The 21,679-nt window shown below is 40.0% G+C and overlaps 1 long non-coding RNA gene across 1 annotated transcript in view; it reads left to right on the top strand.

The window, feature by feature from the left end:
• Positions 1 to 9,114: 9,114 nt before the first annotated feature.
• The window catches only part of LOC310637501, a 44,656-nt gene continuing 32,091 nt past the window's right edge, over positions 9,115 to 21,679 (top strand). The window contains exons 1-2 of the long non-coding RNA XR_014491935.1: positions 9,115 to 9,251; positions 11,169 to 11,274. This is a non-coding gene — a long non-coding RNA (uncharacterized lncRNA). The remainder of the gene's footprint in view (positions 9,252 to 11,168; positions 11,275 to 21,679) is intronic.

The following is a 21,679-nucleotide window of genomic DNA, read 5'->3' as shown; positions in this document are numbered from 1 at the left end:
TGCTGCAAGCTAAAGGGCCAAGGACTTCTAATCTGTTTGCCTGATAATATAACCAGCCTCAGGGAGGCTAAGGATGGGGCTGCTCAACAAGTGATGCTGAGGAACATAAACTCCGTGGCTTAGGTTTTGGGTGTAGAGTTTGCAGGGGAGTGTTTTTGTGGATGTCTCCATGTTATTTCCCCCCCCCCCAGTTATTTGGGAGTTGAAGTCCACAAGTCATAAAAGGGCCAAGTTTGAAGATCCCTGGCCTATAGGGAGAAATAGCCTATACAACAGCTCCTATCTTGTTTGTGCTGGGGCAGTCTGTAGCCTTCACTGTGACCAACTCACAAAGTTGAATTGTACAGAGTGGTGAAAACTACTACTACTTCCGGGATTTTTAAAATACCATGTTTAGGTTATAGCTGTGGGATTTCTGGTGATCTCCCAACCAAGCTCCCTATCCAGTTAGCTCTGCTTAGCTTTTTCAAGATCAGCAAGAGACAGTTAGGGGCTGTACCACTTGAGACTGCTGCCTTAAAAAAAACCAACGGTAATCATCAGTATGAGTATGAAGATGGTTGTTCTTTCCTCCAGTTTCAAAGAATGGAGAGTGTTGACTAAGGACCCTTTTAAACTAGAGGTGCTTCAGAGTTGCCTGATGGCATTGATGATAGACTTCTTTGCGTCCACAGTCTTGCTCTACCTCCTTAGCATTTCTTTCATGACGTGAACACAAAATCGAGAGTTGACGGCTACCTTTATGATGATTAACTCAAAATCCACAAAAGAGCATGCAAAATTTCAACAAGCCTTACAATTGCTTTTTAAAGTATCATTATGAAGCATTTTGCAGTTGAAAATGTATTGACAAGAGAGAAAGAACTTTTCTTATGCCCACATTTATACTGTATCTACTAAGTGCCTGCTGAGAAGAAGTGCAAACAAATTGATTTATATAAGAGTATGTATACAGTGCTCACTTGAGGATCCTAGATAAAATTATCTAGGGGTGCAAGCAGTTTTGTGAGAGGAGCTGAATGAGATCCGAGTTCACTACAGATGAAAAAGGGGGTTGGGGGTTCTGTTCCTCTATGCTTTGGTTTTTCCCAGACATTCTGCGAAGAAAAATCAGCAGCAGCAATGGTCATGTTGATTGTGGAGTATGGGAAGCCCAACACATCTGACAATGTAAATTAAACTCTACTGAAAAGATGAAGATGCTGAGAGGGCTTATTTATAGGCAAGAAAGGAAATAAATAATAGAATAATACAAGGGAGTTGCTAAGCTCTATATAAGGAAGCACATATAAAAAACTAGGCCTTATGTCTTCTCTAACAGCTTTCTTACTGATAGCCACATTCCTTATTTTGGGCAGTGGCACCTAGTGGGTACTGGTATTTTACCCATCTGCCAAAAAACCTATGTCTGAAGAAGGTGGATAAAAGGAAGGATTGAATAGTACTTTCTTCAGAAGATATTGACTAGTAAAAAAGGTAAAGGTAAAGGGTCCCCCACACATGCGTGCTAGTCGTTTCCAACTCTAGGGGCCGGTGCTCATCTCTGTTTCAAAGCCGAAGAGCCAGTGCTCGTCCGAGGACGTTTCCGTGGTCATGTGGCTGGCATGACTAGACGCCAAAGGCACACGGAACGCTGTTACCTTCCCACCGTAGTGGTCCCTATTTTTCTACTTGCATTTTTACATGCTTTCGAACTGCTAGGTTGGCAGAAGCTGGGACAAGTAACAGGCGCTCACTCTGCTACGTGGCACTCGGGATTCGACCTGCCAAACTGCTGACCTTCTGATCGACAAGCTCAGCGTCCTAACCCACTGACCCACCGCGTTAGTAATGTGTAGTAAAAAATCAGCAAGAACATTGCCCAGTTTAGGATATTGGAATAGATAGGTGAGATTTGATATCAGAAGAATTTACTTCCATCAAGAAAGCTACGGCTAGTTCAGGGAAGTCCCTGGAATGCAAGCGATTGAACATCTCTGAAGCTTTACATTGAGAACCACCTGAGTAAAGATTTCTTCTTTGAGGATGTGCCTTTTGCCCATACAAGCCATTGGATGATAGCTTAATAAGTGTCATCTGGAGCACTTAGATGTCCATGACTATAAGTGCAATGGACGTACGCTGAGCGGTTACGTTCAGAATATTAATGTGACAAACAACATTTCACAGATGATGGATTCAGGTGATGACAGATAGCTACTGGGTATGTATTAGATAGGGCCACTTTAATCATGCTAAACTGAGTTTGATTTCTGAGAGGCTAATCTCAAGTCTTGTACAGTAGTACTAATTTATTAGACATGATTTGATTTACACTTTCATTTTTTGTGCCAGTATAAAAAAGAAGGTGAGGTTTAAACTAAATTGTGTTCCTTTGGCATTCTCCTTCCTTCTTTTCTCCCCGCTCCCAACCCCTGTAAAAATTATAAAGGCAGTCAGTGGCACTTTTTCAACAATGTAATTTTTATGGAGTTGATGAGAATCTAAAATTGTCATGCCATATGACAGATTGTGTAGTCTCTTTCCCATCTCCTGGCACCAGAACAGGGACAGCCAAACTCATTCACCAGGAAATTTAGTCACTTTTTGTTTTCATGTATGGCTGTTTTATTAATCATGCATTTTCCTCTTTGAGAAATTTAGCTTCCTAGACTGAAAAACTGCACAAAAGCTTATTTTCAGCCCTTCAGTCATGATTACATTCTCTACAGACAACAAAGGCATTTGAATAAAACCTGTTCAAAATATTTTAAATATAGACATGAACAAAATGGATTTTTCCCTGAGACTGGATAGATTAAAAAACAGATTTCAACTGAATGTTGGCATTAATATTCCTTCTACCTGCAGGAGAGAACTTTAATTTACATGACGGTAGTTGTGTCTTTTATTCATGTGCTTGATTGTATTGTTAGCTGATTTCCTTCTGTTGCTGTTGTTATTAATATTAATACGACTGTATTATCATTTGCTATTTTTGGCAGTAAGGCAGAATACAAATCCAGTGATCAAATAAAATGGATATGTAGGTTCTCATTACAATCCTTTTTCCCCCCAAGTATCCTATTAGCATTGGCTATGTTTGGCAGAGCTTAGCCTTCTTCTTAGTAATTCTAGGCTGAAGAAACAACATACCTACTGCTCCTTCTTCTCATTTATTCATGAAATGATGTGTCCTTCCACCACTGTGTACAATTCAACCTTGTGAGTTGGTCACAGTGAAGGCTACAGACTGCCCCAGCAAAAGCAAGATAGGAGCTGTTGTATGGGCTATTTCTCCCTATAGGCCAGGGCTCTTCAAACCTGGCCCTTTTATGAGTTGTGGACTTCAACTCCCAGAATTCCTCAGCCAGGCACTGCCTGAGGAATTCTGGGGGTTGAAGTCCACAACTCATAAAAGGGCCAAGTTTGAAGATTCCTGCTATAGGCACAGATATCTGGCCCTTTGCTGGAATGGCCCCATTTGACATGTTAAACACTCAGTCCACTGATCTAGGTGGAATTCCAAAAGATTTGTCCTTTTCCTGCTCTAAAAATGAGCTGCTTCCCCACCCCCCTTAACGCCAGTGTCATCCTCTGCATAGATGTGTCTCTGATAGTTCCTCTCAGTGGTGGGATTCAGCTGGTTCGCACCACTTCGGCAGAACTGGTAGCTAATTTTTTCTTGCCCAGGCCCAGAATGGACTTCCGGAAGCAGCATCCACACAGAGAACCGGTTGTTCACATCTTTGAATCCCACTGGTTCCTCTGTAGCAGAAATCATTTTATTTATTTTATTTTATTTTAATTCCATTTATATCCCGCCCTTCTCCGAAGACTCAGGGCGGCTTACAAGCTTAGCAGTAGCCTTCATTCTATGTATATGCCTGCTTATTAGGGCTTTCACACACACACCCCAAGCGGCATTATTACAAAGTCAGCTTAATTGCCCCCAACAATCTGAGTCCTCATTTTACCTACCTCGGAAGGATGGAAGGCTGAGTCAACCTTGAGCCTGGTGGGATGCCAACCTGCACTAATTGCAGGCAGCTGGTGTAACTTAAGGAGGCATTAGCCCACTGCTCCACCAAGGCTTGATACTCAGTGCTTATGTTGCTGTGAGAATACACTCTTAACTTTATTTGGTTCCAAGATGAATATGTAAGCAGCAATATTCAATAAGAGTCTGCACCATTCTTATTAGTGTGATATTCTGTGCCATATTATATATTTTATATAACATAAGGTGGTTAACAGCTATGCAGCAGGGAAATGAAGCACTATACATGTGATCTGGCATTTCTCTCTCTATTTTCACTGTATCGATTGAAGCTCTATAATTTGGCCCATACGTGTCTTTTCAGATGAAAATCCACTTTGATCAGGTAGGAATAATTGGATCATTATGATTCAAGAGTCATTATTGGAGATGGGCAACTACAGAAATCGAATAAATAATAAAATTCATTTAGATTTAGAAACTGCCCAGAGTGGCTGGGTGTTTAGCATATAAGTATAATAAATGAACAAATGATGATTGATAATGGTTTGTTGCTCATTAGATCTATATCCTACTTTTCTTTGATAAGGGGGGAATGTGGGGCCAGAGATAGATCTTTCTCATGCTTAGAAAATCCTTTCTCTGGAATTTTATTTTGTACGTTTTCTGCCAGTATTTTGTAAGGCAGTGAAGATAATATTATGTAAAAGTAATTTGCTGAAAAGTGTTCAGTGAATTACTTTTATGATTTTGGTTCATTTACTGTGGAATAATTGCCATGTAAATTGTCCCATTACTTACATTTATTGCCAAGTTTTGGTTTGAAATGATTTGATTTTAGAAATATGAGAATCAGTTTGGTCTAGTGGTTAAGGCACCAGGCTAGAAATCAAGACACTGAGTTCTAATTCTGCCTTAGCTGTGAAAGGCAGCTGGATGACCTTGGGCCAGTCACTCTCTCAGCTCAACTTACCTCATAGGGTAGTTGTTGTGGGGAGGAAAGTATGTTGGATATATTTTCTGCTTTGACTTGTTTATAAAAATAATGGCAGGAAATAAATATTTTTTTAATCTTAGCACTATAATTCCCTGAATTATATGCACTGGGTGATATTCTCTTGTATAAATAAATTCAAATTAATACAATTATATTGTTATTGTATAAAAGGCCTAAAGTCACTGTGCAACTGAAGCAGCACAGAAGCTGACAAATAAACTTCCCTCTTTATCTTATTCCCTAAACCTGGGCTTTACTAGTTTAAGTTCAACATTTTCACCGGCTTTTGCAGAAACAATGTCATTAACACCAATTCTGTGAATTCGCACCTGGGCCTAAGGCTATCTTGTTTAATGGGGGTAATATTTTAATATAATTGCTGGTGAAGATCAAATCCAGATTGTAGCCTCACCTCCACTGATTGTTGTTAAAAGGTCTTGGATGGTGATAGTAATTTTAGTGGGTTTATTTCTCCCGGGTTTTGCCTAAATCACCATTCCCATGTCAGAACATACATCCTTCTTTTACATTATTGCTATCAAAATCACCAATTCCAACGTGGCTCATCTTTTTTATATCTCTGACTCTGCAAAATTAATGATTATATTTGGTTGTTTGTAAAATTAGTTTTTCAGAGGAACCCTCCCCATTCTGTCAGAAGGTTGGTGTAGAGAAAAATAGCATAAAGGAGCAATATATATGTCACATATTGCTCCTTCACTCCTATTTCTGCTAAGCCTGATAAAAAAAGTATGGGTTCTTTTTAAAAGTCCATTCTCAGTTCTCAAGATCAAGTTCTGAATCCATGGATGGTTAACTCCTGTCCCTGTAGAGACTTTTTCTTCCATTGCAGAGCTGATGTTCCATCTTGACCTCATAGCTGTATCTTGCCTCCAGCTCAGAATTTAGACCTGAAAACAGTCAATTTCCTTTGCATAAGCTAGCAGGGTTTTCTCACCACAACAAAATATGGAGGGGAAAAAACCCCCACTGCACTTCAGAACCACTTTTCAGGAGGTAAAAGTTAGCAACCCCACCGCAGAGAAGTGTATTATAGGTATATGAGATCATGTGATCATACCAGTGGTGGGATTCAGCCAGTTTGCACCAGTTCGGGAGAACTGGTAGCTAATTTTTTGTTGCCCAGGCCCAGAATGGACTTCCAGAAGCAGCATCCACACAAAGAACCGTTTGTTCACATATTTGAATACCACCACTGGATCATACGCTATGCTTAGACAACCGATTAGAGTGATCCTCCAGTCATATAACAGAGCAGATGTTAACTAATCACTGGCCTAGTTTTGGCTCTCATGAAGACAAGGTACTATGCCCATCTCCCTCAGGCTTCTAGTTAGGTGAAATACGGCGATTCATATCCAACTCTCAGTTCCCACAAAGATGCTTAATATTTCTAGGTCTATGTCAACTCGTTTATCTTATGGCAAAGCTGGGGAAGCGAGACTTGTTCAGAATAATTATGGCTATTTTTGGCTGCCCCTGTATTCTTTTTTTTTTGTTTGTTTGCTTCTTCGAGGTAAGCCACAGTAACGAGTTCCTTGTTACCTGCAGATAATCAAACATTCCTCTTTGTCTGGGTTGCCAGTTTTTTTGGTTGTCACTAGCGGGCCTCTCAGGTTGCTGATCCCCACTCATTAAAGTGGTAGCTTATCCTCCTTCAAATGTCTCTGCACTTTGTCACCGACACTTATTTGTTCTCCAGCCATCAAAGTGTATTAAAATTAACCGCAGTCATCACATGTGAAGACAATAGCCATACTTAGACACAGAGATAGTTATACGCTCTCAGCAGGAAACTTGCAATCAAATTCAAACGAAAGGTCACATTTGCAATAAGTAAAGGAGAATGTGGGTAATTGGTTAAGGAATAGGCTAATACCTTGAAAGGAAATCTGATGTGCTTGAAACCTTGTAGTTCAGGTAATTAACATGAAATTCCACCACGGCTTTCAGAAGTAAAGGAATGATATATTTGCAATACTGTAAAATGCTAATTTCAAAGAGAACACTATATGGTAGCTTTCCTTTTGGTTTTCACTGGTAGTAAGATGCCCACTGAAATAAGTATCAGTTTATGTATAAGAAAGAAGCACAAAGCACAAAACATTTGAATCCAATTAATTAAGGGATACTTTTTAAAAAAAATCAAATTGTTTCTGACATAGAGGGTTCTATGTAAGGTTTTTAGGGTAGCAAAGGAATTAATGGCAGGGATTCTTTATTTTTTTTATGGCTTTCAAAAGAAGAGGACAAATATTGACAAAATACCAGGTGATTCACTGAATAAAATACCATAAAAAGTTTTGTGCAAGCACCATTTGATAGCTTCTGTTTATTTCAATGGGATGTGCGCAAGATAATTTTCTGTTGGACTGATTATGATGATTAATTTTAATATGTAACTATTGCATAATTAACAAAAGTGAACCTGTAGATCTGAACCTGCAGAAATCAAGATGACCATTACGGCAAAAAAAATAGAGCAAGATCTAAATCTTTGCTGCCCTCTAGTGGTCACCCTGATGGTTGCAGCTTGAATGTTGTAGCCCTAATTTTTATCTCTTCTTTTCACCCAACTTTGACACTTATTTATTCATTATTTGTTAGGTTTAATCCTGGTTTTTCTCTAAAAGTCCAGTGCAGCTTATACAGAGCTCTCTCTTCCTTTTATATTAAAATGGTAAAAGATTGTAAAAGATTGGTTGGGCTGAGAACCTGATTAGCTAAATTTAGCCCGTTTCCATGGGTTTCCCTAGTCCTGATCAAATACAATAAATCAGTGAAAACTGCAGTATATTTAAAAATAAAATTTGGGTGTTTTAGCAACCCCAATGGCTCTTTCGGCATCTCTAGCACAACTGATCTCTGCAAGGGTGAGGGATTAATTAGGCTCAACTGCCTCAGCGATTTCATGAATCTGGTAGGGTTTCCTGCAAATGCCTGGCAATTTTAACAGTGCTTCAGAGGAAAGATCTACTGTTGCATCTGATTGATCTCTGAAATTCAGATATGATGAGAGGGCTTGGTATAACTGCCCTTACTCATCTTCTCTGTATTGACTGAAGTAGCAGAAGTGCCATCTAGATATATGCTCAGGTATAGCTTTACAGTGGCAATCACGGAAGTGAGACGTCAATACTTCTCTCCCATGATTGCATGGGAAAAATGTCATGCTTAAAATGGTCCACATCCTGTTAAAGAAGAGACAGGATCTTCCATCATACTGCTGTGACTTATTTGCTAAGTGTTCTGCTAATGAAATTCACTCTGAATTACACACACAGACACACACACACACACACACACACACACCAACTGTGGCATGAACATGCTCTGGTTACAATTGTGATGTGCCATAATCAATATAAACATTATATTCATCTTGTCCCCAGTCCACAGATGAGGCTGCTTAAAGCCACCGTTAGCTGTTCCAGTTTTAATGCAGTTATCCCTCTTCTGCAGAAGCGAGTTTGCCACGGTCACAATTTAGCAGGTGTCATTGATAACGTGGTTGATGATATAATCAGGGACAAAACTCCTATTGGCCACTTTGGGCTGTTGGGGGGGGGCAGGGCATTGTGAGGCCTGGGACCGCTCACGATGGACTTCATGGCTTGGATTGCAGGACTGGTTTATACTGGAAGAGAATCTGCCAAGGACAACTGGGCTGTCACCAAGGAGTGCATTAGAGGTTTTCCAATGCGGGAATTTTGCCTGTCGATCTTTTGTACTGTTTCTATTACTTTGGTGGGGTCAGATGCCGTGTTTTATTCATATGCCCTTTTTTTTGACTTCTGCATAAGCCATTTCTGTTGACTAGAGGTATATTTTGAGAATGCTGAGAGGTATAGCCATGTCCCTTTCCTCCTGATAACCAGCAGCTTTCCTCTCTAAGGGTTTGTTCTCTCCATTAGCACTTCGTCTCCTGCATCCTTTTCATACCTGCCACCTTCCCCCTGCCCTATATTTAACACCAACTCCTCTCTGAGCTCCCAACAAGGTGGGGGGGGGGAGAAGCAGAGCTACCGTGTTTTATCTGTGGAAGAAGAAAGGGCATGTTACTTCTGTTGTGACAATATTTCAAAAGGGACAGACCTCCACTCTTCTATCTGGAGAAGACAGGACAGCATTCCAGCATCCTGACGAGAACGAGGGACGACGAATAGGGATTTGGGCACTTATCCCTATATTTGTCGGTATCTGTTTTTCTCTGCCCCTCCTAGAAGTAAGGGAGGTGGCCAATTCAGTAAGCGGGTTAGTTTTAGTTCTTTCATTCTACGGGGACCCGGTGAGTTTTACAATCATAACAGGTCAGGCCCCGCCTCCCTCCTCTCTGTGGCTATGCCTGTGTTGGTGTCTTTTAAAATTTCACATTATTTTAATCTGGGACATATCCAAATTGCGGCATGGGAAAAGAGGTGTAAATAAATCAGCCCAGAGAAATCCAATGCCCTAATATCAGACCTTCCCGGCTGTAGGGCTCTGATTGATGGATATTTTTTCCTGCCTGCTGAATGGGGAGGGGGGGGATAGAAAAGAGTAAATGGCAAAGGGGAGGGGGAAATGAATCACCTTGTCTAGAATGAGCGGCACACTCACCAATCAGGACATCCATCAGCAGTGACTCAGAAGGGAGGCAGCAGAAGGAGGCGAGGGGTGGGCAATTGGCAGCAAATTGTAAGTAGAGTTTTTCTGTGCCAACTCAGGGATGGGTAGTTGCAAGTCCAGAAAGGCCACGTGCCAACACATATCCAACTTTTAAAGGAGTTTCCACATATGGGAAATAATTTGAGAAGTTGTACCCTAAAAACACAAACTCTTACAAGGAACATTTTTAGAACACTAAAATGTATACGCTAGATTAGAATGAAGATGTTGCATGATGAACCACCTGCAGTTTCTCTCTGCTGATATGCCCTCTTTACATGTCTTACGTATATAGGTAATGCATCAAACCCTCACTTAACTGGGTGGAATTACTTAAAATCTAGACTAATGCGAATTGCTTTGCTTGCTTTATGACATAAAATTGATTTTAATTTCACTTTAAAATGCTTCTGCTTTATACTTTACATCAGGGAGGAGGGAGAAATGGTATGGGTGTGTTTATTACAAAGTCTTTTTTTTTTTTTAGTTTTTCATCTTACCTTTGTAGGATGTTATTATTTGCCCTGAGGCAGCTACAGAGGGAAATAAGGATATTAGAAAATCAGGAACAAATAAACTGAACGTATATATTTTTTTCATATTAAAAATACATCTTATCATAATATCTAATTATTCCTATTGCTTTACTGCATATTATTACTTGCACTGGACCATAAAAACTAGAGTAATAACACTAATTTGTCTTACATTATAGATTGCTCTATTAACTTTAACAAATCGGTTTACCACAGACACTGATGGATAGGTACATTGTTTCCAGACTCGTTTTCTTCCTTATAAACAATTATCCACACATAGAATATTGGGTCTTCATGTTTTCATCTTACGTCGGTGAATCAAGGTTCTACACCTTATTCCTAAAAATTTACACTGACATACATGCTTGCAATGTGTCTGGAACATCGTGTTGTTTGATGGTGTAGCTATTAGAATGGCCTAGAGCACCCATGCAGGGCTGTAGGAAAGCTTAAGATGAAGCTATACGTTTTAAGCGATTGTTTACATAAGCACCAGAACTCAAATAGTGAAGCCTTTTTGGGACCTGTACTTCTTCATACTGCCATCGTAGAAAAGCTTTCTTCCCCACTAACCCCCTGAAGTCAGGAAGGTCCAATTCATTTCCTCAGTAATGTGCTATGTAGAACATCAGATGGGAGATGCCTTAGTAGTGAAACCTTTTCCTTTTCACCTAATGCCAATTCCTGCAATATCACGGCTTAAATGACCTCAATGAGAAAAAGGGCTGCAACAGGAAGAATTTTTTGGGGGGGGAAAACAGAAATAACTTTCCTGTTTCTCTGCCTCTCCTAGAATGTATATTTTTTCCTCTTATCCTACACAAAGCATTGCTCATTCACTGTGACTGACTACAGGTTGACAGGAAACCATTATGAGGGTGGGGAGAGTTGACATGTGTTCACTGCAGACTTTGGTGTCTATTTTGCCTCAATTTACTTGCTTGAAGAAACAATTACTGAAAAAGTTTCTCTCTTTGTCTCCTAGCTGATATCTCCACATTCACATATGTTGATTACCATGGATGCTCTAATGTGGAAGCTATCATTTGAGTTATTGGTCTAGGAATCTCTACCAAGAGATTTTTTCCAAGGTCCTGTTTCTTTTAGTTCCACTGTCAACTGCATATTATTATTTTATCATTCCACTAGGTGTTACACTACATGTACTACTATTTATTTATTTATTTATTTATTTATTTATTTAAATTTATATACCGCCCTATTCCCGTAGGACTCAGGGCGGTTTACAGGGAAAATTAAAAGTTAAAATACATCACATACAATTAAAAACGATTAAAACTAAGATTAAATTAATCCCTGAACTTAACTAAAACCCCATTAATTAAATAATTAAAACCCCTCAGTCTGGGCCAGACAGCTCAAAAAACCAAGTTTTCAAGTCCCTATGAAATGAGCGAAGGTCGGGGGCGGTCCTAAGCTCCGTGGGAAGCTGCTTCCAAAGGGCCGGCGCGCCCACAGAGAATGCCCTTCCCCTGGGAGTAACCCGCCGGCATTCCTTAACTGGCGGTACCCTAAGAAGGCCCTCCCTGTGGGAGCACACAGGACGATGGGAAGTTGATGCCGGCAGCAGGTGTTCCCTTAGATAATCCAGACCCAAGCCATTTAGAACTTTATAGGTCATTACTAGCACCTTGAATCTCACCCGGAGGGCAACTGGAAGCCAATGCAGCTCACGGACAAGAGGTGTTACACGGGAGTATCGGGAAACTCCCATAACAACTCGCGCAGCTGCATTCTGCACCAGCTGAAGTCTCCGAGTGGTCCTCAAGGGCAAGCCTGAACCTATCTTCAAGTTTACAATCTGTAATCATGCTATTGCTATCCTAAAGAATTAAGGAGTTACTCCAGTTATCTGTTATTTGAAAGACAAAAGTCCACTCCTGGTTTTGACACAAAATAACCCCCCTGGTGATCAAACATTATTTAGGGGCCTGCAATTGTGATATAGTCCTTGGCTTACAACCATTCATTTAGCGATTGTTCAAATTTACAGTGATCCTGAAAAAAGTGACTTATGACTATTTTTCACACAACCATTGCAGCATCCCCAGGGTCACTGGATCAAAATTTGGCTGCTTGGCAATTGGCTCATATTTATGATGGTTGCAGTGTCCCGGGGTCATGTGATCACTGTAATGTATTGGCCACAACTGTTTTAATCACTTGCTTAATGTCTGACCAAGATTGGTGTATTGCTTAACGGTTGCTGTTACTGAAAGCCAGACTGGCTGTCTACAAGCTGACAATTAGGTTTGGGTGGGAAACTGTTACTTTAAACCGATTGGTTGCTGCCTAGAGGCTAACTGTATAAATAGCTGTGCAGCAGCCATTAGGGCTGCTTCTGTTCTGAGTTAATAGATTTGCTGTTTCAACGCTCCTGTCTCGTTCCATGCCTAAAGAACTGAAGAAATAACAATCACCCTTTGTGACCTTCTGACAAGCACAGTCAATGAGGCAGACAGATTCACTTAACAACCCTGTTACTAACTTAACAACTGCAGTGATTCATGTAAGGACTGTGGCATGAAAAGTCACAAAATGGGACAAAACTTGCTTAACAACAGTCTCACTTAACCACAGAAATTTGGGATTCAATGGGGGTCGTAAGTTGAGGACTACATGTACCTTGCTGAACAGTACACCCGTTGCTTGGAGTGATTGCTGCTTCACAATGGGCAGTTGTTCTTTCCTTGGGTCTGAAGCTGTGTTCTGGCCTTCCAGTGGAGGGGACAGGCTTGTCCCACCATCCAACTTCTGGTAGCCTTATCTGATGTGCTGGCATGCTTGGATGGAGGAACCAAAGGGAGGAATGGTTGGCATGCTATCATGATGAGCACTGAAAACACAAAGGAAAATAGTAGAAGACTCCATGTTCTAGAAAATTTCAGGCAGATCCAGACGTTCCAGGTATTGAGTAGCTTTTCAGTGAAGTAATGGAACACCTGCCTTATGAAGAGTGGAGGCACATCTGGAGAGAGAAAAAAATAAGGGCAGGTCTGTCTGTCTATCTAATCTATCTATCTATCTATCTATCTATCTAATCTATCTATCTATCTATCTATCTATCTATCTATCTATCTATCTATCTATCTATCTATCTATCTCTATCTAATCTATATCTATCTATCTATCTATCTATCTATCTATCTATCTATCTATCTATCTATCTATCTATCTATCTATCTGTCTGATCTACATTACATGGCTACCCAGTTTGCAACAGCAACTCTTAAGATATGATACCTGTCTTCAAGGAGCTGAAGGGCTTCTTGTGTAGGAAACAGAATTGTTCAGAATCATTCCAGAAGAAAGGACGAGAAACAATGGGATTAAAATATAATAAAAGTAGTTTTGATTGGCTGTCAGAAAGAAAAATCCTAACAGTAACAGCTGTTCGTCAGGTGGCACAGGAGATGCTTCCCTCTAGTTTGCTGAAGATGTTTAAATAGAGGCTGAACAGCCATCTCTTGAAGATTCTGCAGCACAGATAGTCAATCTTACTTTAGCTTTCCTTTGTTTCACAGACATGCAAAGGTTGTAAATATGAGGATTGGTTGCAAAATTACTTTTTATCACCCTTATAACTGCAAACAGTCACTGTATGAGGCAACTACTAAACAAGGACTACCTGTACGGTATTCCATCCCTGCACTAGCCAAGAAAATAGACAAGATGATCTCCAAAGACTTTTCCAAGTTGCTTCAATTTTGTGAGTTGTGGCTAGTAAATATAGGAGCCCAATACAGCTGAAGACTGAAGAAAACTGGTCTTTGGCTGTTTGTAAGACTTAGTTTCTGGCTTCTACAAAAGGTAACCTTGGGGATATGTTTCAATATTATATTTCCCGATATAAACAGGCAGAGGCACAATGTTTCTTGTTGATAGCCCTCTTGCCGAGAAAGGTTTTTCAGAACCTCCTTTCATTGCAGTGTCTTGCTTCAATAACAGAACAGGTTTTTGAAAGTGCACTTTTGATGAGAAATTAGGCAGGGGGTTTCACTTTGTGATGATGGTGTGTAGCTTGCACTTCCATTTTTCTTTACATGCAAAGCCAGCTATCCCTTTGAAAAATTAGTACAGTTTTTGTGGTCTAAGATCTGTGTCAAAAATTCATTACGGTGCTTCAGATGGTGACGCAAAGTAAAAGATATGCAAGTTACATCAAATCAATATACCGTAATAGTATATAACGAAAGGGAAGGGCATTGATGTCTAACTTCCTACACTTTCTGTTCCTCAGCACTGGGCCTCTCTGGAAAATAGGAACAGAAATCTAACAAGAGCCTTCCCTTTTCCCTGGGGTTAGGAGGAAGCACTAAGTGCTAAAACCAGCCATGTTGCTTCTCTACATTGCCCCTGGTACCTGCTGGAGGGGGAAAAAAATCACACAGATTTGGCATACTCATTTAAGATGCATCCTGCATGCCGTAGTACTGCAACTGTGCTAATTATGTTGGCCAGGTCTGGGAAGATGGAAATGTATGTTCTAGCTTCAAAAAGCACTTTTTCCCCCCGCTCCTCCTTGACTACCAACTAAACCACATTTTTCCCCTCCCCTTCATCTCCTGTCTTGGTAGTTCTTCTAGTGTAGTTACTTGTATTATCAGCAAGAGAGTGGCAGCATCTCTATGACTAAGAATGTATTGCTTTGAAAGACTGCCACTAACTCACCTATGCCATTTAGTTGTAATGTTCAAAAACCTCTGCAGGTCTCAGCGCTTTTAAACCTTAAATGGACACTATCATAAGCCTTCTTACAGAGTAGAAGTCCAAGTGACAGATGGTGTTCGTGGCTTTTGTCTCTGTGTCCATGCACACACCTTCAAATCAGTTTTTGATTTTTGCTGACCACCTGGAATACGTCCCTGCAGTTTTCTTAGAAAGATTTTGGAAGCGGTTTGTGATTGTCTCTAAGACTAAGAGATCTGAGTGGCAATAGGTCGCTTAGTTGGCATTGTATCTAAAGTGGGGCTAGAACTCACAGTCTCCTGGTTTCTAGCCTGGTGCCTTAATTTTAAACCAAACTGGCTCTTATGTTCATGTTTGTCGTGTATCATGTTAAGATTTTATTACTTTGATTACAGAAGGGATTGAAGAAGCCAAATGTTTCTCCCCCACTGTAATAGCCCTTAGATAACCTAAACTGCAACTTCCATAATCTCTACTCCAGGGGTCTTCAAACTTGGCCCTTTTATGACTTGTGGACTTCAGCTCCCAGAATTCCTTAGCCGGCGTGCCTGGCTGAAGAATTCTGGGAGTTGAAGTCCACAAGTCATAAAAGGGCCAAGTTTGAAGACCCCTGCACTAGTCAGTGTTGCTATTGCTAATACAGTGTTGACTGGAAAAAAATATATAAGCTTGTAGAGTTCATTCTGAAATGCACCATTTTCTTCCATTAAACTTTTGAGTAAAACTGACAAATCAAGCTGATCAAGACCAACTGAAAAGTACGGGAGCTGCCTTACCATAAACAGAATGTCTTCATGCCTATAAAGAAATCTATTCCCATTATGAAGGGGATATTTCATTTTGTATTCATTTTCTAGTTCAGGATTGAGCTGTCAAATTACTCATTTAAATGCCAAAGGCAGAGATAGCTGCATTTTCCATGAATCACAATTTGTGATTCTAAGTGGAAGCCTCTTTGAACCAAAGGTGCTTTCACATCTATAATTAAAAGGGAAGCGGGTTTGTCAAAAAGACCTATTTTCCAAAGATATAAACATCTTACATTATTTTTTGGACACGCTCCTTCTTTCTGTTAGAAAAACTGTATGGTTTATAAAGTTGTTGTTTTTGCTGTGATTTTATACACAATGGAAGGGTGAGGAAAAGGTCAGCAATAACTCTGCTGTTGCATTTACACTGGAAAGAAAAAAAAATATATTGATCAATAATAAAATGGGAAAAGCACAACTATTAGCTTTTAACTTGATCTTCTCTGACCTTTACCCTGTCGTGTTGGTTTTATTCTTAAATGTTATGTCTGTTGTTTCAAAGGTTTGTCCCATTTAGTCTTTTATTTAATTAACACACGATCTTCTATACCAGCTCTAATGTTAAAACAAGAAATCAGCTTTTATTTCCTTGTTGAACTGTTGTCCATCTGTGCTATGTGTTCCAAATCATAATAGTTATGAACAGATTTTTAGCTTCAGGGATTACAAAACAATTCACAATACTGCATAAGTTTCAATATATAAATTAACTCAATAGGTCACACACACACACACACACACACTTTTTCATCTGTTGCACCCTTCCAATTCTGAATATCTCTAAATTCCTATTTGCTTATGTTGAATATTCTTTGCTCCCACAATAAACTCTGAATGATGTCTTTCTAAAATGATCCCAAATTGGATTAAATTCATTTTAAGACTAACTAGGTACGTTCCAAGTCCTTGTGAGACTCCTTCACAGGCAGGAGATGGACTACTCAGTGGGCAAAGAGGGCAAAGAAAAGGATGATTATTCCTCCTATGCATTTGTCAGGTAAATGGGGATAATAATGGAAAAATTCAGAAGAGCATGAACGGGGTTCATTATCTGCTGATATTTCCCCAGACCACCAAAGCGGATGGGGCTTCACTTGTTTGTGCGGCCCAGTTGCTCTTATGCCGCGGCCTGGTGCCAGTCCATGGACCAGGGTTTGGGGACCCCTGATCTAGACAATAGACCAAATCATCTAAATAAGAGACAGGTAAAAAAAAGTCCATATAATTGAAATATAGTTAAACTGAACCTTAATTCTGGAATTTTTGCCTTGTCCCACTAGAGGCAATATAAGTACAAGCTGAGATTTGTGCACCTTTATTCCTATAATAGTAAACCACAATTTAAGTTCATTATATTTAAACATTAACGTTGAGCCTATGATCACTATAGCATTGCTAAGTGTAATCTACTTTATTTATTTATTTATTTATTTATTCGGTTTATATACCGCCCTATTCCCAAAGGACTCAGGGCGGTTTACAAGGCAAAATTTAAAAACAATCCAATATAAAATTAAAATAAATTAAAATAAATTAAATTAAGTCTAGCCACAAAAATTAAATCACAATTTAAAAACATTAAACCCCTCAGTCCAGACCAGATAGCTCAAAGAGCCAGGTTTTAGGTCCCGGCGAAATGAACGAAGGTCGGGGGCAGTCCGGAGTTCCGTTGGCAGTTGATTCCATAGGGCAGGCGCGCCCACAGAGAACGCCCTCCCCCTGGGGATCGCCCGTTGGCAATCCTTGACTGGCGGTACCCTGAGGAGGCCCTCCCTGTGGGAGCGCACAGGACGATGGGAAATTGACGCTGGCAGCAGGTGCTCCCTTTAGTAATCTTTTCTTAGATCTCTGTCCCGTAAGATATTTCCAGCAGAAATTGTCTTCCCTTAGCATTTAAATTCATAAATTAGGACATAAAGCTGGATCATATACTCTGGACTATACTTTTATGAAATCTTACAAAGAGAACTTCAGTGGCTTGTTAAGAACTTCTGCACAATCCTCAAGCACAAGAAAACATCTACTGAGGAGTAGCTGCTAATTTCATATTCTCAACTCAATCCCTAGGTTATTTCATAAAACTCTTTCAAGTGGTCCCAAAGTGGTCTGTCAATCAGAATCCATCAGAATAGAGCTGGAAGAGACCCTATACCAGGGGTAGGCAACCTCGGCTCTTTTATGACTCATGGACTCCAACTCCCAGAATTCCTGAGTCAGCTGACTCAGGAATTCTGGGAGTTGAAGTCCATGAGTCATAAAAGAGCCGAGGTTGCCTACCCCTGCCCTATACCATTTCAGACAAGTGGCTGTCCAGTCTCTTCGTAAAAACCTCCAGTGATGGAGCACCCACAGTGTCTGAAGGCAAGATGACGGGGAAAGAATTTTGCTCTGAACCTGGTCTTGCATCTCCCCCTCCCAAGCATATCAATATTTCATTTATACATTCCATCACGAACTGGAAGCTTAGGGCCACTTCTACATGAGACTTTGGCACCAGAGTTTGTCACTGTATCTGTGTTTTACTCCATTGTTGCTACTAATATAACGAACCTAAACTATTTTCTTCCTGTAGATTAAGAAGCGGTAGATCAGGAGCAATGGCAAGATGTTAAGTTTTTAAACTGGAAATGCTAGAGACCCACTGAGCTGGGGCCATCTTATTTTCCTGCCGATGGAAACTCTTAACTTCAGTCTCCTTGAGTCCCTTTTTCCCTGCAGTTTTTGTGCCACAGTTTCTTGAATAGAGAAGAGGGACAATTTTGCACCTCTCCCAAAGTGGCTCCCCCACCCTCCTTGAAAACAAATGCAGCAAGGAAAAGGAAGGGACATAGGATGATAGCTTGTTTGATTCAAGTTTTTGCAGTGCTCATCGGACAGCGGGAAGGAACATTGATTATCCTATCTGGAGTTCTCTGTGGTTGTAGCGAGGATAATTGCAGCCCTCGGTGGAACTGGCTTACAGAACTTGGGGAATTTATGAGGCATGACAGCAGTGGCTGTGTGAAATTGCCCCAAGTCACAGAACTGGAAAAGACTCTGGAAATAGGTGGACTTTTAAAAATTGATTAAAAAACAAAAACAAAAAGTTTCCACAATCTCCCTAGGCGAGACAGTTACAGTTGGAATTATGGAAAAAATGACTGATAATTACTTTTGTCTTTGAAAAAAAAAATGCTGTAATTTGGTGGTGCTACTTAGAGAATTATTGTGCCTTCTTCTAAGCTATAAACAGTTTATAAAAGACATTTGTTCTTGAAAAGCAGTATTAAAAATCTTAATGATAGATAGGTGTTCCCTGAAATTTGAGTATTTATTAAATCTAGCTGTGTAGCTTTGTAGTTTGTAGTTCAGCTGCCCCATCTAGTACTAACCTCTTTCCATTTCTTTATTCATACATTTTCTTTGTTTCTTTCACTGGGCCATTAATAAAGGAAACAAGAGGCAGACAAAAGGAGATGTGAGGATTTTTCCTTCTGTGTTGCTGCGGGTCAAAAGGAAAAAAGGCTTCTTGGTTGAACGAATGCATTTGAGTAATTAATAAGGATGCATTTCATTGATTAAGCCATTCTTTAATTGAATATAAGTAGAAAGACACATGGAGTAAATATTACCAATCACATGTCTCAGAAAAATGGCTTGAATACTAAAGATCAAAAGAAACATTAATTGTATCAGGGGGTACCCAACACTTTGGAGGTTAGTGGACATATCTGGAAGTTTTGAGAAAAAATTATGGATACCTTCACAAAATGGCTCACAGCAGATATTGCTTATCATGACGTACATTTACCAGAGGGTGAATTGTTTCTTACCATCTCCTGCAGCCCTTCAGGATATTCCTATGACTCCACTTTCGCAGATGGGAAGGTCATGTCTTCATGATGTTCCTCAATCCTTACCTGAGGTGGATTAAAGTCATTTCTAGTTGTCAATTATTTTTTGTTCCTCTTTTGTTTTGGGCAGTTTCCTTTCTGCTCCGGTGGAAAGAGCTTGTTTTCAACTAGATGTTGTTGGACTGCATCAGCGACCACAACAGGTAGTAATCTGAACATTATTGTTAAGCAGGTAACTAGCCTGTATTTGCCTGGTGCTGCCACTTTTGTTGGATCTTTCATTATCAGGTAGATTCTGCCAGATGTTAACCAACCAATCTTGAATTTCACCTTCTTGCAATATGTTGTTAAACTGCTTGGAGATGAGTGGGTACAGACCAGTCAGATGTTTCAACCAAAAACCATGCAACTCATCTTCACATGGCACCAACCAGTTCTTGATCATCCATGCTCTTTTCTCTACCATTTCTGCTTTTATTCCAAGTTTTTTCAATTTCTTTTTTTCTTCTCCACCTCCTTTATTCAAGCTGCATGCTTATTATTATTTGTAATCCAGATATGTCTAACAGAATGTCTAACTTGATGCAAATGGAAAGACTCAAATCTTCAAGCCAATTATTGGCAATGATTCATTCAACAGAATAAGCAAGATATTGTTATTGTGGGATCAGCTGTAAAGGTGGTTTGTAAGCTAAAACAGGGTCCAACCAATATGTATGAAAAAATTATTTAGATGACTAAATTAGTATGCAGTTGAAATATACATGTACATACTTCTTACTCATTGAAATAAATACATATTACCATTAGCTGCATTATTTCTAATCTTTCTATGTGTCTGTTGAGTAAATATTTACAATTTTAGTTGATCATCATTGTGCATGGAAAATTAATAATGCTAAATGTGCATGTTTTGATTTTTTTTTAATAGCATAAAATAAATTCCTATTTGTTTTATTGACTAAAATATTACATACGTGTAAAATTAATATATCTCCTTTGGGCTGCTGATATATCTGTGTTGCTGATAACTGGTTGTTATCGAGGCGTCCCAATTTTCCTTTGTTTGTTGAGACCCTGAGATGTGCTCAGAGGGTTTGTGATGCCTTGAATATCAAATCGTAAAATACCTTTACCAATCGTAAATGCATAAATGCACTCATGCATACCTTTCTGAGTTATGAGGTGGTTGCACAGTTGGCAGGCTAGCTTGATGCTTTCTTGACAGGTTAGGTTAAAGGATTAAGGCTAGTCTGTCTTCACTTTGCCCTGGTTCTGACACACTCTAAAAAAAGTTCCTGGCTGGCCCCATGCTTAGCATGACCTCTACATCTCCTCAAAGTGACAACACTTCCCTTTTTGCTCTCCAAAGGTCAGAGCAGATAACTCGGTGAGTCTCCCAGATACTTCATTATCAGCTGCTTTTTCCTTCTAGCCCTGAAATACACGCACATAAAAACGTTGGAAGGAGACAAAATAAAATAAAATACAGGAAGGCAAGATCTGGCAAAGTCAGATATTTCTGAGCACCACTGATAGAACTGAGCAATGGATGATTAACCCCTTCCACACACACACAAACACAAAAAGATAGCTGCTGGCTTCCAGATGAATGGGTTGGGAAGTGCTCTGACAAAGCCCCCTTTGCCTTTCACTCTGCAGCTGAAAGGCTGAAAGGGGCCTTGCTTCCAGGGGAACAATCCAAGGGTTGCTGGCCCTCTTGACACCAATAGAAACAAAGGTGTGGTCCGTGCTAAAAATGTACCGCCAGTCAGAATTTTAGAAGATGCTTTCATGCTTATAAGAAGACGGGTGGCTGACCTGCCACATATTTATGTCTTTCATGTCCTTTTGCTTAGGGAAAAGGGCTGGATGGTTCATGATAAGTAAATCTAAGGCTCTATTATAGCATCCCAGAGAGTAATAAAAATATACACCCTCGTGCTTAAGTTAAGCTCTCCTTAAAGTTTGCCGTTCTTCCCAGGGAGAGTTATGTGATTGGATGGCAAAACCCATAGGAATGCGTTCCCCATTGTGGGGAAGGACACCGCGGGCAAGGCATTTTTATGAGATTGCTGCCCCAGAAGATGATATTGCAGGATCCAGTCTGGGTGGGTCACTGGGACCAGAGACTTACTCTTCTG

The sequence above is a fragment of the Vipera ursinii genome, assembly GCF_947247035.1.
Source record: "Vipera ursinii genome assembly, chromosome: 3".
NCBI lineage: Eukaryota > Metazoa > Chordata > Lepidosauria > Squamata > Viperidae > Vipera > Vipera ursinii.
This window is presented reverse-complemented; position numbering and strand designations above follow the sequence as displayed.